The sequence below is a fragment of the Macaca nemestrina genome, chromosome X (genome assembly GCF_043159975.1).
Source record: "Macaca nemestrina isolate mMacNem1 chromosome X, mMacNem.hap1, whole genome shotgun sequence".
Classification (NCBI taxonomy): Eukaryota; Metazoa; Chordata; class Mammalia; order Primates; family Cercopithecidae; genus Macaca; species Macaca nemestrina.
Window position 1 is genome coordinate 131,905,782 of NC_092145.1, and position 17,792 is coordinate 131,923,573.

The 17,792-nt window shown below is 37.0% G+C and overlaps 1 protein-coding gene across 3 annotated transcripts in view; it reads right to left on the minus strand.

The window, feature by feature from the left end:
• LOC105490366 (interleukin 1 receptor accessory protein like 1) overlaps positions 1-17,792 on the minus strand; it is a 1,633,350-nt gene that overhangs the window by 1,320,182 nt on the left and 295,376 nt on the right. The gene's annotated exons all lie outside the window — the stretch shown is intronic.

The following is a 17,792-nucleotide window of genomic DNA, read 5'->3' on the forward strand; positions in this document are numbered from 1 at the left end:
TTAATAACACATCTGTCTCATTATCATACAATAAAATTAGTTGACTTGTATAAGTAATATAATTTATATGTCCTCCCCTCTATAACTGATATATCAGATTTCATAACAACTATTATTTTATAAGGTAGAACTTTCCTTTGTAAAAATTAAATACACTATTTACTAGCTGTGTAGCTTCTAAAAATTAACCTCCGCACATCAAAATGGTGAGAAACTGAGTTATATAATTGGTACAAGAATATCAGTCTGTCACTATGTATAAGAGAAAAAGAATCAGGGTCAGGATTTTTGAGTCCTTAGACCTAGAAAACGCTAGTAAAATCCTCAAAAACAATACAAGTCCTCAAGAAAAGGCAAAATCCTAAAGAAAGAGGGTTTTGCTTTGTTAGGTTTTTTTTTTTTTTTTCAGTCAGACTCTCATGCTGTCACCCAGGCTGGAGTGCAGTGGTGCAATCTTGGCTCACTGCAACCTCTGCCTCCCTGGTTCAAGCGATTCTCTTGCCTCAGCCTCCCGAGTAGCTGGGAGGATAGGCGAGCGCCACCATGCCCGGCTAACTTTTGTATTTTTAGTAGAGACAGGGTTTTGCCATGTTGGCCAGGCCTGGTCTCAAACTCCTGACCTCAGGTGATCCACCAGCCTCAGCCTCCCAAAGTGCTGGGATTACAGGCATGAGCCACCACACCCAGCCATAAAATAAGTGTTATTAATATGCACACAGAAAATAAAAGAATACTGCACAGTGCAGCACATCCATGTGAACTTTTAAACCTCTCCTTTTCCTTGGTGTTTAATCTGTGATGAAGCTGACATCCTCCAAAACACCAGGAAAGTACATTAAGATAAATACAGATGTGAATCCTTCCTTCTGTCTTTTCCTGATTTTTAAATTTTCTTAAGGAATTTAAGGATGCTTTAAAATCATCTTAGTGGCTAAGTTTAGAGGATGGAGCAATAAAATGATAATATCATAGATTAAAAATTAAGTGTTGTGGTTAAAAGAAAAATTAAGAACAGTGAGGCTATTACCACTTAAGGTATTTCAGTAGTCAAATGTTTTCATTAACAATCATAGAGGTGAACTGTCACTGATCTCTTCTACCAAAGTATTGTGTTTAACAATGATTACCAATGATTCAAAAGGTAGTAAGACATGACATGATATATGTCTAACAAAAGCTGGACATATGGTGAGATGTTCAATATATTATGTGCAATGTTATATATATTGTATTATGCTTTATGTAATGTATGCTATATTTAATACTATATGTAAAGTATTATGCTCAATGCTATCTGTATTGGCTTAGGTTAAAATATTGGGATAATATAAGCAGCAAATAGTTAGCTACACTCATCTAACTTATGAATGAAATGTAGTTACCCCAAACAACTAAACTCCTACCAAGACTTCAGGACTTGGAGCTGCCCAGTTATATGTTCTGCATCATGAAGAGTTAAATCAGCACAATGTAAGCATTGCTGTTTGTGTATTTTCCTTATATGATTTCTAATTATTTTTGTCTGTGACTGTTATCCTCAACAAAACAACAGTTTATTAAGAGCAGGTCTCCTTTATACTTGTTCTTACTAGCCTCCCATCTAACACTGCCTTCCTCACCCCACCCCCATATTTCTCCACAGTAGTTAGCAAAAGCTGGACATATGGTAGATGCCCAATATATTATGCGCAATGTTATATATATTGTATTATGCTTTATGTAACGTATGCTATATTTAATACCATATGTAAAGTATTAGGCTCAATGCTATCTGTATTGGCTTAGGTTAAAATATTGGGACAATATAAGCAGCAAACAGTTCTCGTAATGCAGTTTGTCTCTCAGCCTAATTGCAACGTCTACTTATACCAGCACACTGGGGCTTGGCAAACACACACAGAATGGCTGACACGCTCAAGCAACCATTACATGACAAGTTAGAGACACAGTGGGGGTTAAAAAAAATATGCTTCAACAATGCCCTGGAATGTACCTTTGAACAATATTATGGAAATGAGAAGGATAAGCAGCAACAAATATTCAGTGCAAGCACCAGGAAAGATGAATGAGATTACTTATCTTAAGCATTTAAAGCACGTTAAGTCTAAATGGTATAAACACCAAAAAACAGCCATATATTGCTGCAATTGTTAGGCATTATCTACACCAAATGGTCACATAATATTATGGTTATATGTCTAGTAATTTCAGCCACATCCCATATATACTCACTACTAAAAACAGTATGTCCATCTTCAAATAATTTTGAATCATTACTTATGGATTTTTTATATACACCAACTAGGCTATTTTTTCTTAGTGTTTTATTGTGCATTAAAACTAAACTAAGGAAATATTTATTTATTATCTTAAATTCATATTGCCAGGCACGGTGTCTAGAGATTTGGGTATATAAAATGTGTATGCATTGAATACATGACAAAAATAGAGCTGGATATTTTTCAAGTTCAATTAGCTAATTTTGATCTAAAAATCCAATTATTCATAAATCATGAATACTACATAAACTTAGGTACCCTCTAACTTTAAAATGAGTTAAGAGTTTTGAAATTTTATTTTATTCAAGCTATTAAAACATAAGTCTAATTTGACTCAAGAAAAAATGTAACAATTCTGAGGTAGTTTTTCCGAAAATAAATATGTCTCCAAGAGGACCATATTTTCCAAAATCGACATTAGGATTCATAGCTTTAAATGCAGGTAAATAATTCAGACTAATTGAAAACTAGGACAGTTAAAACAAATGTAGGGTAAATGGCCATTGTACCTATTTTAACTTAGATAATGAAAATAATTGATATAAAAATATTCCTCCCTCAAAATATTTTGTTGGCACAAAATGAAGACTGAAAAAAGGAACTGTATTTCCCCAAAGTCTATCTCCATAGCTGACAAAAATAGATATTTAATTTAAATTGTTTCACTGAATGAACAGGGAAGGGGGGTGGTGGTGCAACTGATGTGAGAAAGAGTTTTCCACAATAAGAAGAAAGTACCTTTGTCAAAAGGAGGCATTTTAATGTTGTTTTGGGTTTTTTTTTTTTTAATCTTACTTAGCCTCAGAATAATAAAGCAAATATAGTCATTAGAAAAGAAAAAAATGTGATGAGCTAAAATATGATATAAGCTGACTATTAAGCTAAATAAGTTTCTATTTAGTTTAGTTTGAGAAGTCAATACAATTTTTAAAGTATTTAACAAAACAATCGCATTGTTTGATTTCAACATGAAATTCAAAGGACAATGGTTTGGTTCAGTGTTAAAGTAATACAATGTACCTTCAATACACTGAAAGAAAGCCTGTGCTTCTCAGTATGAATCTTCAGAAAAATGAAGATTCTCATTTGACTATACAGACCCAATTAAAGGTGCAGATGCATCACACATTTCAAGCCTGTGACCATACACAGGGCTTTCACAATCCCAAACTGCCAGTGAAATAAACAACATCCATCCTTAGGATGATGTCAATCCTAGACAATTTGTGAAATAGGTACCTTCATTAACACATTCATATATTCAACACTGAGGATCTACAATGCTACAGGCACTCCTAGGTGTGAGGAAGACAAGGGTCAACAAGGGTCATGGATCACACCCTCCGAGATTTTATATCTCAGTTAATCACATCCCACTCCATGTTTTCCCCTTTCAGAGGACCAGTGCTGCCATGCCACTCAGCTCTTTCTAACTCCAGAGGACACTGACCAGGGAAATGCCCTTCAAACTAAGATATTAGCCACTGAATGTGCTACCCACCTGGAAAGTAGTGACCTTTTAAGAGAAGACTTTAGTTTAATTAGATCCCATTTGTCAATTTTTGCTTTAGCTGCAATTACTTTTGGCATCTTCATTATGACATCTTTGCCCATGCCTATGTCCTGAATGGTATTGCCTAGGTTGTCTTCCAGGGTTTTTATAGTTTTGGGTTTTACACTTAACTCTCTAATCCATTTTGAGTTAACTTTTGTATATGGTGTAAGGAAGGGGTCCTGTTTCAATCTTCTGCATATGGCTATCCAGTTATCCCAGCACCATTCATTGAATAGATAATCCTTTTTCCATTGTTTGTTTTTGTCAGGTTTGTCAAAGATCAGATAGATGTAGCTGTGCAGCCTTATTTCTGGGTCCTCTATTCTGTTCCATTGGTCTATGTGTCTATTTTTGTACCTGTACCATGCTTTGCAGGGACATGGATGGAGCAGGAGGCCATTATCCTTGGCAAACTAACACAGGAACAGAAAACCAAATACCACATGTTCTTATGTATAAGTGGGAGCTAAATGATGAGAACACATGAACACATAGAGGGGAACAACAGACAGTGGGGCCTTTCAGAAGGTGGAGGGTGGGAGGAGAGAGAGGATAAGGAAAAATAATTAATGGGTTCTAGGCTTAATACCTGGGCGAGGAAATAATCTGTATAACAAACTTCTATCACCCAAATTTACCTATGTAACAAACTTGCACTTGTACCCCTGAACTTAAAGGTTAAAAAAAGAAGACCTTGGAAATAAGAAAGTCAAAAGCACACAAGAACGAATTTTTTTTAAAGGATTGAAATAAGGCAATCCAAGCAGGACCCTGGAACTAACGGATTCCTTTCAAGTGGGGTGATGGGGCTGGCAGGTAGCTGCAATTGTTGTACTGCCACTAGAAAGCAGGTGGTAGATATGAGGAACATGACCCACAGCCAGGAAACAGAATTAATAGAAGTTAGATAGGGTGCCAGGGCCCTGATCCAGGAAGAAAACTGGACAGAAAGTAAGGCAGGTGAAACTAAGGATGAGCAGCAGTGGTAGACTCCACTGTGAAAGGCATGCAAAGGAAGAAAAAAAGGACCCAAGGCTCCCCATGCATCACTGCTCTTAGCAGGTGGTCATTAAATCTTAGCATAAACCATTTCCTGAAGAGCAAAGATAGCAGTCCCCCTCCTTCAACTTCTATCTTTTCATTCACTCATTTCGCAGCTTTTAACTGAGAGATCAATAAAGTTACATCTCTCAGGGTAACAAGACTCCCTTAATTTATCATGTTTAGTAGTCATATTAAAAAATCCTAATTTTATTTTTTTTTTAACATTCTTTCCTTGCTTCACTAAATAAAACACAGGGGAATGTGTCTGGTTTGCAAAGTTCAATTATAAGGTCTGAGGGATAAATTCAGTATCACGAACATTTAAAAGTGTAATTTGTCTTTGGAATTGTTCTTAATACCATCATACCCATACAGTTACAAATGTTGATATTTAAGCCTGTAGAGATTATGTTCTGTGCAGGCACAAAAACACTACTGAATATAAATTATTTTCAGTAAGAAAAAAGGGTTATAATTTTTCTTAGTTATAACAGAGTATGTCAGAAGATGAAAATAGAGAAAAGCTAATCAAATTGCTTACAATTCTCATATGGAGAAAGGTGAATCAATTTAACACTATGCTCTGAATACTATAAAACTCGTTTAGGAAAGCATTGGAAAACAAATAAATACCAGTGCGGACCTACTGGTTTCAATCATATTTCATATTAAATTGGCTAGGCAGAGAAAACAGTTCAGTAACTTCAATGCTCCTTCTACTGAAAAATGCCCATATGCTAAGATCTGTGGGATGGCCCAGATTCTAGTCTTGTACCTCTGGCAGGATAAGTTACTGGAAAAAGAGGTTTTTAATTTCTCCAGTCAAAATAAATTTCTTTGCTGACCAGATGTGTTAAGCTTCCAGAGTTTGTTCACGCAGTTTTCTTCTTGTTCAATAAATTCAGTCCATACAGCGCTCCTGAATTATTCTTATTGTGCTGCCGAGCTGGACTAGAAATCCAGACTTCTTTGTCATCATAGTTTCTTGGTAGACATCACAGCCAACTGGGAAAAACTCTAATAATTTCCACATAGCTGATAAGTAACACATTAGCATCGGACTACTAACTCAGTCCATATTCGGAATAGAAAAAATGCATAAAACAAAATGCATTACTGAATGTAATATCAGTAGCATTATTTTTACTATTAAATATGCTCGGATCCTTTAGCTGGCAAGTGTGTTGGAACGAATTTTGTAAGTTTTGTTCAGTTTAGATACAAAAGTATAACTAGGATATTCCATTTAGCAGTTAGAAAATATGTGGGGCCCTTAAGTTTTCACTACAATTTCAAGGCATAACTTGAAATGAGCATGTCCCTTTGTTCTTTTGATTTGTTAATACCTTCTCTGGTTTTTAAATTAGCCCTTTTGAAAGACTTGAGAAAAAGAATATAACTTAATTCATGAATAATTGAGCCAGTGTGGGCATTTTAGGAGACTAAAGACTTAAACTTCAGAAGAATTTAATTTTACTTAATCAATGTTACTCACTGGAAATTGTGACCATAGAGGTGTGCTATAGATATTTATAGATATTCTCCTTTAAATGTGTATATGGAAATTCAACTTTGGTCGTTTAGTTATTTTCAGTATCACATGCTGACAACCATAATCTGAATCATTTAAATCAGCATATCACTATCATTATGGCACGACTGGTCATTAGAATAATTTGAATTTATCTCATCCTTTAAAGTTCATAAGTCTATTTTATAAAAGTTATCATATGGATCTGTTTCTTATAAGGAAGTTGTTATTATACACATAACTTTCATTGAAAGCAATAATGCTTTGAGAGTTTAAGTGACTTACTTAAGTTTATATTATTACAGGGTGGTAGAGCTGTGGCAGGAATTTGGTTATTATGATTCCAACCCCTGTTCTGATTGCATTACTCCTTAACTGAGTGCCAGGAACAATTCTGCTATATTGTGAAAATTCTCAGAGTCCAAATAAACCTGAAACATAAAATTACAGGTGCAGACTAGAGAAAGAACACAGATGTTTCAATATTGCAGATGAGGCTAGCTTTCTTCTTCTTATTTTTTACTTTTAGCCGAACAGCTCTATTTTCCCAATTTATCAGCCTCAAAGAACCAACATGTATTCTGGTTAACCAGACAAAATCACAAGGGTCTGGTTAAAAACTGATGAGTCACCAAAAGTATGTATTGATCCCCTCCAAAGCACTATACAAGGAACTATACAAAGTTCTGGGATGCATAAAGATTAAGACACAGTCTTGTCTTTGCTTTAAAGCAGGTGACCAACTTGTCCCAGTTTGCCGACACTCCTAGCTTTAGCAATGAAAGTCCTGTTTCTTGGGAAAATCCTCGGGCTTGCGCAAATGGGATAACTGGTCATCCTACCTTCAGGATGGGAGTTGTGCATGTTTATACGCAATTAGAATAGCACCAAAGTGTTTATCATGATGATATACCAAAAGTCAGTGGAAACAAAGCAGAGATTCTTTACATTTGCCTGAGAAAACTTTTGCATTTATCCATAAAGTCCACATAAGTACAAGTCTCTTAAAGTTATATCCTTTCTAGCCTCAGCAATGTCTCCAAGATCACTGAAATTAACTCAAATTGTTATTATTTCTCCATTCTCTTCAATTTTGGAGTGGATATATATAATATATATATAAATGTTATATATCTAATTTTATACATATATAATTATATATTTTTTTTCTTTTTTTTTTTTTTTTTTGAGACACAATCTCTCACTCTGTCACCCAGGCTGGAGTGCAGTGGTGCAATCTCCGTTCACTGCAACCTCTGCCTCCTGGTTCAAGCGATTCTCCTGCCTCAGCCTCCTGAGTAGCTGGGATTACAGGCATGTGCCACCACCACTGGCTAATTTTTTTTTTTTTTTTAGCAAAAAAAAGGTTTTCATCATGTTGGCCAGTCTGGTCTTGAACTCCTGACCTCAAGTGATCCACCCGCCTCAACTTCCCAAAGTGCTGAGATTACAAGTGTGAGCCACCGCACCTGGCCTTGGGGCTACATTTTTAATTGTGTTATTCTACCTGAAACATCCCCATTTCTCTTCCAGCCGTCCTTAACTCTAATGTCATATTCCCTATTACTTTTCTGATAAATTTCTGGTCCAGTTCATCTTAGCAAAGAGCTTGAAATAAAGTAGCACCTAAGAGACAGTTTGTTGAATGAATGACTCAGCACTTTGAATACCTATATTTATCTAAAACATGGACAAAGTATGTTGAACAAAGTCCATCTTTGTTCAACATATCAGATGAGGGCAATTTTTATAAGTGTTTCCTGATTATGAAAGACGTGTCAAACACTTAAGTTTCCTAATTTAATCCTCTTAACCACTGTGAGAAAGAATGAATATTATTATTATCCTCATTTTACTGAAATGTAAAACAGGCAAAGAGAAGTTAAGCAACCAGACCATTGGTATGACACAAATTCAGTTCCAGGTCTGTTTTATGACAAATCTCATGACTATATTATGCTATCCATGGCTCACAGTGTATTAAACACCTTCATAACTGGAGCATATCATGAGAGGCCACAAGCAGTGTCTAAAGCAAGCGTTTTCCAACAGAGACCACCAAGGAGGAGAAAGAGGGTATCCCAAGAGTTAGAGTTGAATAGACGTGGCTATTTGGAATCTAGGACTAGAAATTTATGACATTAAATCAATCATCAAAGATATTTACTTACTACAGCTATATGCTATTTATATACAAAGCTGCAGACACAAAACTGAATCAGAAAACAATTCTTGGCCAGGTACAGTAGCTCACGCCTATAGTCCGAGCACTTTGGGAGGCCGAGGTGGGTGGATCCAGAGGTCGGGAGTTCTAGACAAGCCTGGCCAACATGGTGCAACCCCGTCTCTACTAAAGATACAAAAAATTAGCTGAGGATGATGGCATGTACCTGTAATATCAGCTACTCGGGAGGCTGAGGCAGGAGAATCGCTTGAATCCAGGAGGCAGAGGTTGCAGCGAGCCGAGATCACGCCATTGCACTCCAGCCTGGGCGACAGGGCAAGACTCCGTCTCAAAAAAGAAGAAAGAAAGAAAGAAAGAAAAAGAGAAGAAAAGAAAACAATTCTTTTGGATTCCCAGCCTTGAATCCAGTGGCATTGCCTATGATTGGCTACAAAGAAACCTGCCCCTTCACGAATTTTTATGACTACCCCCAAGCCACCACAACTAAATATGTAATTTTTACTAAAAATAGAGTAATTGCAATGCAAACATGGCTTTAAAACAAGCTGCTTTTCTCCCATACCCAAACAGCTCAGCTCCAAGCACCACCTAACTGCTACATAGAAATTCTAAAGTTGCCACTGCTGAAGGCTGGGATCTGCTATGAACCGAATGTTTGTGTCCCTCTAAAATTCATATGATGAAATCTGAATCCAGAATGTGATGGTATTAGAGGGTGGGGCCTTTGGGAGGTAATTAGGATATAAGGGTAGAACCCTCACAAATGGGATTAGTGCCCTTACAAAAGAGACCCCAGAGAGCTTGCTCTCTGCTCTCCACCATGTGAGGATACAAGAAGATGGCATTCTGCAAACAAGAAGAGGGTTCTCACCAGAACCTAGCAACCTGTTCTCTAACTTCAAGCCTACATGACTGGGAGAAATAAGTTTCTGTTGTTTACAAACCACCCAGTCTATGGTACTTTGTTATACAACAGCCTAAGACAGGTTCAGAACATCAATCAGGAGAGGAGGGATCAGAGCTGTAGTCACCAGAAGGGTGTTCAGAACCAGGTATGTGGAAGAATGAGAAAGGAGTTACTAGCATGAGGCAAAGAGACAAAAATGTGTTCACAGTAGTAAAACAGGAGTCCAGTTACTAGGATCAGGGCACAAGATCCAAATCAGGCAGGCAACTGTAGGCAAGAATTTAAGCAAAAGACATGCGAGGCAACATGGGCCTCCAAAGTGATTCGATTGACAATAAGTTTTGTTTTACTTTAGAGCTGTGGTACAAAACCATGAAACATGAAACTTATACGTAAGATTCAGGCAGACCCAGTTTGTGACCTATTTTACAAAGATTATTTTACAGGGTAACAGTGCTGTAAATCTAGGTAAGAAGCTAATTAGTCACCATAACTATCTTGGGTAGGAAGCACTGTATATTTCCCAAATGTATTTTTTAAGGTAATTCACAGCCCAAGAATGATTTCATTCACTTGCTTGGAATGTTTTTAATGACCATCTTGAAAATATGTACACATCTCTTCAATAAAAAATGGTTTTCTTACGTGAATTTAAAATTAGGCCTAAAAGTAAAGTAGAATTGACATGTCATTAGAAGTAATAAATATCTCCACACTACAACAAAACTGTCTAATTCAAGATGCAAATTGTTAATATATAGCAAATAGAAAGTCACTGCTGGATAAATAAGTAGTACTAGTAAAATTTAGCCCCCAGTACATGGCGCAATTAAGTCTACTTTCTCAAGGAAAGGTATAATGACTGAAGGAAGTCACAAATACTGTATATTTACTAATATCAATTAGCAATTTATGTTTATATAGCCAACTAAGCCAGGTGACAGCAAAAATAAATCCAAGTATCACCTACTTGATAGAAAGCTTTCATTCAGAATAGCTGATTTTTCAATTATGTACCTTTAAAACACAATCAGGGCAAAAGGACCAAAAGAAATAAGGTTTTTTTGTTCTAATTAGAAAAGTTTTATGTGTGTTTGTGTATTCATTCATACTTTGCTACTCTTTTTCACTTTAATTTAGTCCTACTTACAGAATAATAGATATAGTTTATAAACAAAAAAATTATTCAAAAACCGCCTAGTAATGTATTTATCTTTGTATTAACACTTTGGAGGTACTGGATTTAAATACCTTCTTAGAAATGCAATTCATCCTTCTTCTTTGTCCCGTTTCTTCTTGGATTTCCTCTTTGACAGTCTTATAAGACCCAAAGATCTTCACTATCAGCTTTCCCATATCCATCATATTTATCAGATTGTTAAATTATTTTTATTAGCTCAATCCACAAATAGGTGGGGTCCACTGTGCCTTTTAGCAAGTTCAAAATCCACACAGGTAAGGGTTGGGTTATTTGGATGTCATTTTACAGATTTTTTTCACTGGGCATCCTGCAGCAGCATAAAGGAAGCATTTCTTAGTATGTAACATCACCTTCCGACTTCTCAGGGTACCACAGCCTAGTGGGGATGAGAAATGGGCTGGCATTAAGAACGCTCCACCCATCCTCCAGAAAGCTGAACCATCCACTGGCTAAGTGCTCTAACCTGCAGAGCATGGGTCTTCGTGGGCCTGCGTGGGCCAGTGTAGGCCCGTGCAGGCCAGTACAGCGTGGGCAAGCACCAGAGTGCGCGTGCATGCTCCATAGCTGACACCCACTCTTGAGTCTCTGTTTTTTCACATTTCCTCCCACTTCTATGACATTTAGGGATATAGGAATAATCTCATTAGTCACTAACCTCAGGAAGTGTACTCTTTCAAATGATCTTTGTTGCTTATAAAGTACCACTTATAGCCAGACATGGTGGCTCATACCTGTAATCCCAGCACTTTGGGAGACTTAGGCAGGTGTATCACCTGAGGTCAGGAGTTCGAGACCAGCCTGGCCAACACGGTGAAACCCCATCTCTACTGAAAATACAAAAATTAGCCAGGCCTGGTGGTACACGCCTGTAATCCCAGCTACTCGGGAGGCTAAGGCAGGAGAATTGTTTGAACCTGGAAGGTGAAGGTTGCAAGTGAGCCGAGATCACGCCACTGCACTCCAGTGTGGGCGACAGGGCGAGACTCCATCTCAAAAAAAAGAAAAAAAAAAGTGCCACTTATAAATAGAACTGCCATATTTAGTAAATAAAAATACAGGACACCCAGTGTAATTTGTACCTCGGATAAGTAGTAATTTTATTTTAATATAAATATATTTCATGTAATATTTGGGACATACTTACACTTTTTTTAATTCCTTGTTTTTATATCTGGGCATCCTGTAACTTATCTGCCAACCCTATTTATCAAGTATGGGTCTAGATAAGGAGTCCTGATTGTATGATAATCAAACGATCTTCTTGGGAACAGTGGCTCAGTGCCTTAGTTGACTGTACTGCCTTGCAATTTCAGTGGTCTAGTTGTTGGTCAGAGATGTCCAGCCGCAAGACTGCATTTGTAGTACACATTTGCGCAGTGAGGTAATGATACCTGTGCTTTAGCAGAGTACACGCATGGTTTTAAAAATTTATTGGAAATATTTGACCATGTCCAGTTCAATGGACATTATTTATTTTGTCCCCAAACTAAATGTCTCCCTCTAAAAGCAAATGGAAACAGGTACAAATTTACACCATATAGCTTTACCTACATGAACAAAACCACTTGGAGACCAGATTTAGAGACTAGCAAGTAGTCTGCAGTTCTGCTCTTCCCTTGTACATGGAAGTTCCCTGGAAATTGTTTGGTTCACTTTCCAGTAACTACAACGTTGTGTAATGGCAACAAGCCTGACAAGCACAGCTCTCTGAGTTCTGAGAAAAAGTTCATTCAGTCTTCCTGATTCCATACTGAATGTGGTCGAGCGTAGCTTAGAGGTGATCAGCATGTGGGGAGAAGAGGATTATTAGGCAGGGACAGCCCAGAGTTGTGGCTAAACTCCACAGAATACAGTAGAAAAACCAAGGGAAGGCAAAGACACAAAGAACCATTGATCATACTTAAAAGATTAAGCCTCAGGAATGATTGGACAAAGCCAGCACTGTGGGATCACCTTGGAGGAGATCAAAAAAGAAATTCAGTAAAGCTAAAAGAAACATGTAGACACATGTCACCAATGCAAGCCAAGGATGGTTAGACAGAAATAGCCCCCTGCAGATATTTCTTACAGTAACTCCAAATAAAATTGTATTCTCTGAATTCACAATGCAGTCTTTACTCTCGTCATATTTTCCCAAGTCACAGTACTCACATACATATAAATATAGAAATTGAAAGTCTCTTCCTTCATGTTCAAAAAATTTTTAAAGATACATTTTTAGATGAATGACATTTCAGCTCAAATCACAATTGAATTTTCAGGGACAGTTACAATTCAAAAATCATGATGCTCCCTTTGGATTTATACTTTGGTTTAAAAATGTTTGTTACATTTGAATGCATTTGATCTGTTGTCTTTTCTGTTTGCATAGAAAAAAAAACAGGAAAGATGACTATAATTATGCATACTTTGCAATGATTAGGCATTTAATATGCAATAAGATATTTGCTAGGGAAGTATGTCTATGGCTAGAACAGAGAACAGGCTCCAGGGTTATGTCAAGCTACAAAGTGATATGTATGCGAATGAATTCTCAGGCTCATTAATCATTTTTGTACTTGAAGTGCTAAACTGCTAATGTTACACTGAGAGTGAAAATGAAGTAATTAAGGAGTTTAATAGCTACAGTCTTTTGAGAAGAAAACAAGTTGATAATGCTTCTTTTAATATGCTACATAAATTGGATTTTTTGTTAAATTACAAAAACCGGGTTCATCTATTGTGTAGCTTCGAACGACACAAATCATTTGATTATATTTGTATATGGGGCTAATAGATTGCTATGTAAAGGCAGTTCACTAAACCGTCACATTTATAAGAGAAAGTCTCTGTTACCAAGAGCACAAAAACACCTATCAGGTTCTCATCTTTTTTTCTTTTGATGCTCTAAAGCTTACTTCTCAAATTATCTGTGGCGAAGGGCCAGTTTCTGTTCCTTTGTTTCCAATTCATCACAGATATATTACTTCATAACATGCAATGCCAATGACTTGAAAAATGAAAGAGAGACATACAAAATACAATCCCTTTAAAATTACTGGATCCAACAGATACAACAGTACTCAGTCAGATTCCTATAAAAGTTTCTAATAACCTACTCTCAATTACTCCATAGACCGGAAATAATGTGAGGACCTGCAGTAGCCCGGGTTGAAAAGCACCACTCTAAAAGCAGAAGTCTGGAGAGCAGTGGTTTGGCCATAAACTGACACCAGTTCACTTACTGGCTGCATATTCAGGTCACCGGAAGGCTACGGACACCTATGAGGAACTAATATTCTGTGTAAACCTCCTGCCACCTTTAGGGAGGACTATGGCCTTGTCTTGGCAGGAGTAAGAACTGCTCATGGATGAACATCTCTGCTTGCTCCCTTCAACTGGAATTTGCTTTTTTCTTCTTTGGTCACTCTAAATACTTTCTTCTTCGTTCTTTCCCTTTTCTTCCCTTTCATTCTTTTTCCCTCTTTTCCACTTTGGAGGTATTTTCACACAGTTAAACACTGAGACCCTGAAGCTGGACAAATGGGTTTAAATTGTGACGCTGCCACATTCTGACTATGAGAAAATAGGCCAGTCATTCAAACCTGGTAAGTCAGAATTTTCATCTGTGAAATGGCAACAGTATTATCCTCTGTACGGCATGAATGTGATTCTAAAATTAGTGAAAAGGGTATATTAGGTGATCATGGAATGTTATTCAGCCCCTCACCCTCTTCCTTTTATGGTTCTCTTTTGGTGTCCGACAGAGAAAGCTGCACTATTATGTTTAAATTAATGTATTAGCAGTTGTGCCTGCAGCTTATAAACATGGTTCTTCTCAGAAAATTAATTAAATAAAGCCAACCAATCAGCCAGCAAACCAGAAAAACAAACAACAGACACCATTACATCTTTATCCTCTCCCAGATAATGGTACTATTTTCCACAGTGGTCCAAGCCAGAATCCTGGTAGTCAAACTCACACCCTGTCCAATTCTAAAACTGTCACTGACTCTGTAAAATTACTCCTCCAAAGTAGATCTCACATCCATTTCTTCATTTCTGCTCCCTAGCCACTACCTCAATTATTTTCTTAGGTTTTAAATACAATCCTCCTGAATGTTTTCTCAAACTCAGGCAATCGATCATCTTCAACATTGCTACCTGAAGGCTCTTTCTAAAACAAAAACCTCCTCAAGTCAGCCTCCGGCTTGAAACCTTCCCTGGAGGCTCACCCTCTGTGATCTATGGGGAAAAGGTCGGAAGCTTAACTTTTGGTCAGAAACAGCTGCCACAGTTTTAAATACCGTAAACTCTTTCCAAATTGGTTGGTAAATAACAGCTTCTCTAGACCAAGGCCACACAGGCCACACTCAAGCCCCCTCCTCCAGGCCCTGCAATCAACCACCATCTAAAAACAAAGGTTAACACCTGAAGGAGCAAAGAAGCGGGAGCCTCCCACCTTTCAACAGAACTGTTTTGATCATTAGTGTCCCAGCCTTATCAGCTGGAGAATATTTTTAATAAGTCTCCTGCTTACAAGTCTTTTACTATCTCCTTCACTGTGCTTTGAGTATATGCTACTCTTATGCAGGGACAAGCATGTAGCATAATTTGATGCAAACATGAAGCAGATGTTTGAAGATAAGGCCAGGATTGCCACTCACCATACTCAGAAGGACGCAGGCTTAACAGAGAACATTATAGAATATAGAGTGTTCTGGCCGGGCGCGGTGGCTCAAGCCTGTAATCCCAGCACTTTGGGAGGCCGAGACGGGCGGATCACGAGGTCAGGAGATCGAGACCATCCTGGCTAACATGGTGAAACCCCGTCTCTACTAAAAAATACAAAAAACTAGCCGGGCGAGGTGGCGGGCGCCTGTAGTCCCAGCTACTCGGGAGGCTGAGGCAGGAGAATGGCGTAAACCCGGGAGGCGGAGCTTGCAGTGAGCCGAGATCGCGCCACTGCACTCCAGCCTGGGTGACAGAGCGAGACTCCGTCTCAAAAAAAAAAAAAAAAAAAAAAAAAAAAAAGAATATAGAGTGTTCTTTGAACATTAGAATATTTTATTCTAATTTGTCCACTCGGTATCAAATGTGAATTGGTTTTTCTTATCAACTTATATTGTATTTTGCATACTAACACTGTTAGCAATTAATAGAGTTTCATGGTAGAAAGAATTGATCATTATATATCCTGTCTTCTACAGTTAGCACCATTTTTAAAAGGAGACAATGTTTTCACCTTTAAACACAGAATACTACAATTATAAACATCAAGCCTATTTCAAAGATTTTTTCACTGTGATTAATTTAATATAAAATATATTACTAAGCCTTCTCAGAGATCCATTCAATCTCAAAATTATTTAACGTAACAAATTCCCACTATGCAAAAATATTTAGAATAAAAATTGACCCCAACCAAATAATATATCATCAGCATTTACTTGTCAATGTATGAGTTTTTATATGATTAGCTAAACGTTTTCATAGAAATGCTAGTTTTCTATTTTCTTTTTAATGATACCGTAGATACCCTCGACTGAATTTTATTTTCATGCATCAGTTGCATATTAATCTTGAACACATGTATGGGACTAGATGTAATTAGGTAGTTTTTCTAAAATAAATGCTGGTATTTTAAATTTTATTTTAAGAACAAACTTGCCTTCCTCAATTGAATTTTATTTTTATACTTCAGTTGCACATTTCACTTGAGATCTAGATGACTAGATTTTTTGTAAGAAAGAAGCAGACTTAAACACAGGAAACCTAAACCAGTCTAGACTTGGAGCTGAGTATAAATCATAACACCTCTTTTGCTAATATAGAACATTTTAGGGTGGAAAGAGGCCAAGGTGTACATTTAGGTCTGGCCCATCTTTGAGTTATAATTATTATTATAGCCTACTCTGCTTTCTCCCCAACCTACTCTTGCCAAAACTATTTTTAAATTATACTTGTAATACTTTCTTCTGCTGCTGGACTTGCTGACTTATTCCATGTTTCCCATTCCCAGTGTGATGAATCTCTTCATATTTTTTGTGACTTTTCTTCGATATAAGCTGGTGTTGTCTGCTGGCAGTTGACATTTACTCAAATAGTTAGGATCACTTGTCATATCTATTCCCTGAGAACTGTGCAGATAGAAAATAATCCCTTCTTAATCTCTTAATTCTCAAGAGTACCTAGTTCTAAAATTTCCTATATTTCTAAATGTGTTATTAGATAGATGTACATATTTTTAGTCATTCCATGTCCTAGCTGTCATTTCTAAAATAACAAATATATAATAAACAAATTTGAATTTGAGTATCCTATATCTAGTAATTCATATCATATGTTACTCTTTATGTCTTTCACTGAAGACAAAACTTGACTTTTTCTATTTTGGGGAAAACTGCAGGGTCTTAGTGAATAAATATCTACATATTTAATTCTTATCTAAAATACCTATTATTTAATGACTAACATTTTGACAAGAGTGAGGGATAAAAAAGAGAAGAAACAGATGTAACAAATAACTCTTACATGTATTATAAAATCAAAACACTAATAGATTGTTTTTTAGGGGTCAAAAGTATTTCATTGCTTTTGAGATTCATTATTTATCCTGGGCATGACATGAGAAAATAAAAATAACTAGAGTCAATTAAGTTTAACGGCAACCCAGTAACCTCCAACACACATACACACACGCGCGCACACACACACGCACACGCACACGCACACACCATCCTCACTCTGCTTCTGCTTTGGAATCTGGAGCGGTTTATCACAAGTGAGGTGTTATAGAGTAATTTTCCCTCACTCAGACCTGAAAAAGCCAAGATAAAACAATGCTAGTAAGGATATTTGTTTTCCTGCCCATCTTCTTAACATCTAAATCTCAAAACACCGGTCCCCAAAAGTAACTGTCTTTTTAAAGGCAGATTCCTGGGCATCATCCAAAAAACTATTGTTCATTACATCCAGGATTAGACCCAAGAACCTAAGAATCTACATTTTTTTTTTCACCAAGAATCTCAGGTTTTCTTGAGCTAAAGTACAAAGATTAATCTCTTCGTTTTTTTCTAACACATTTTTCCTTCTCTGATTACTAAATGGT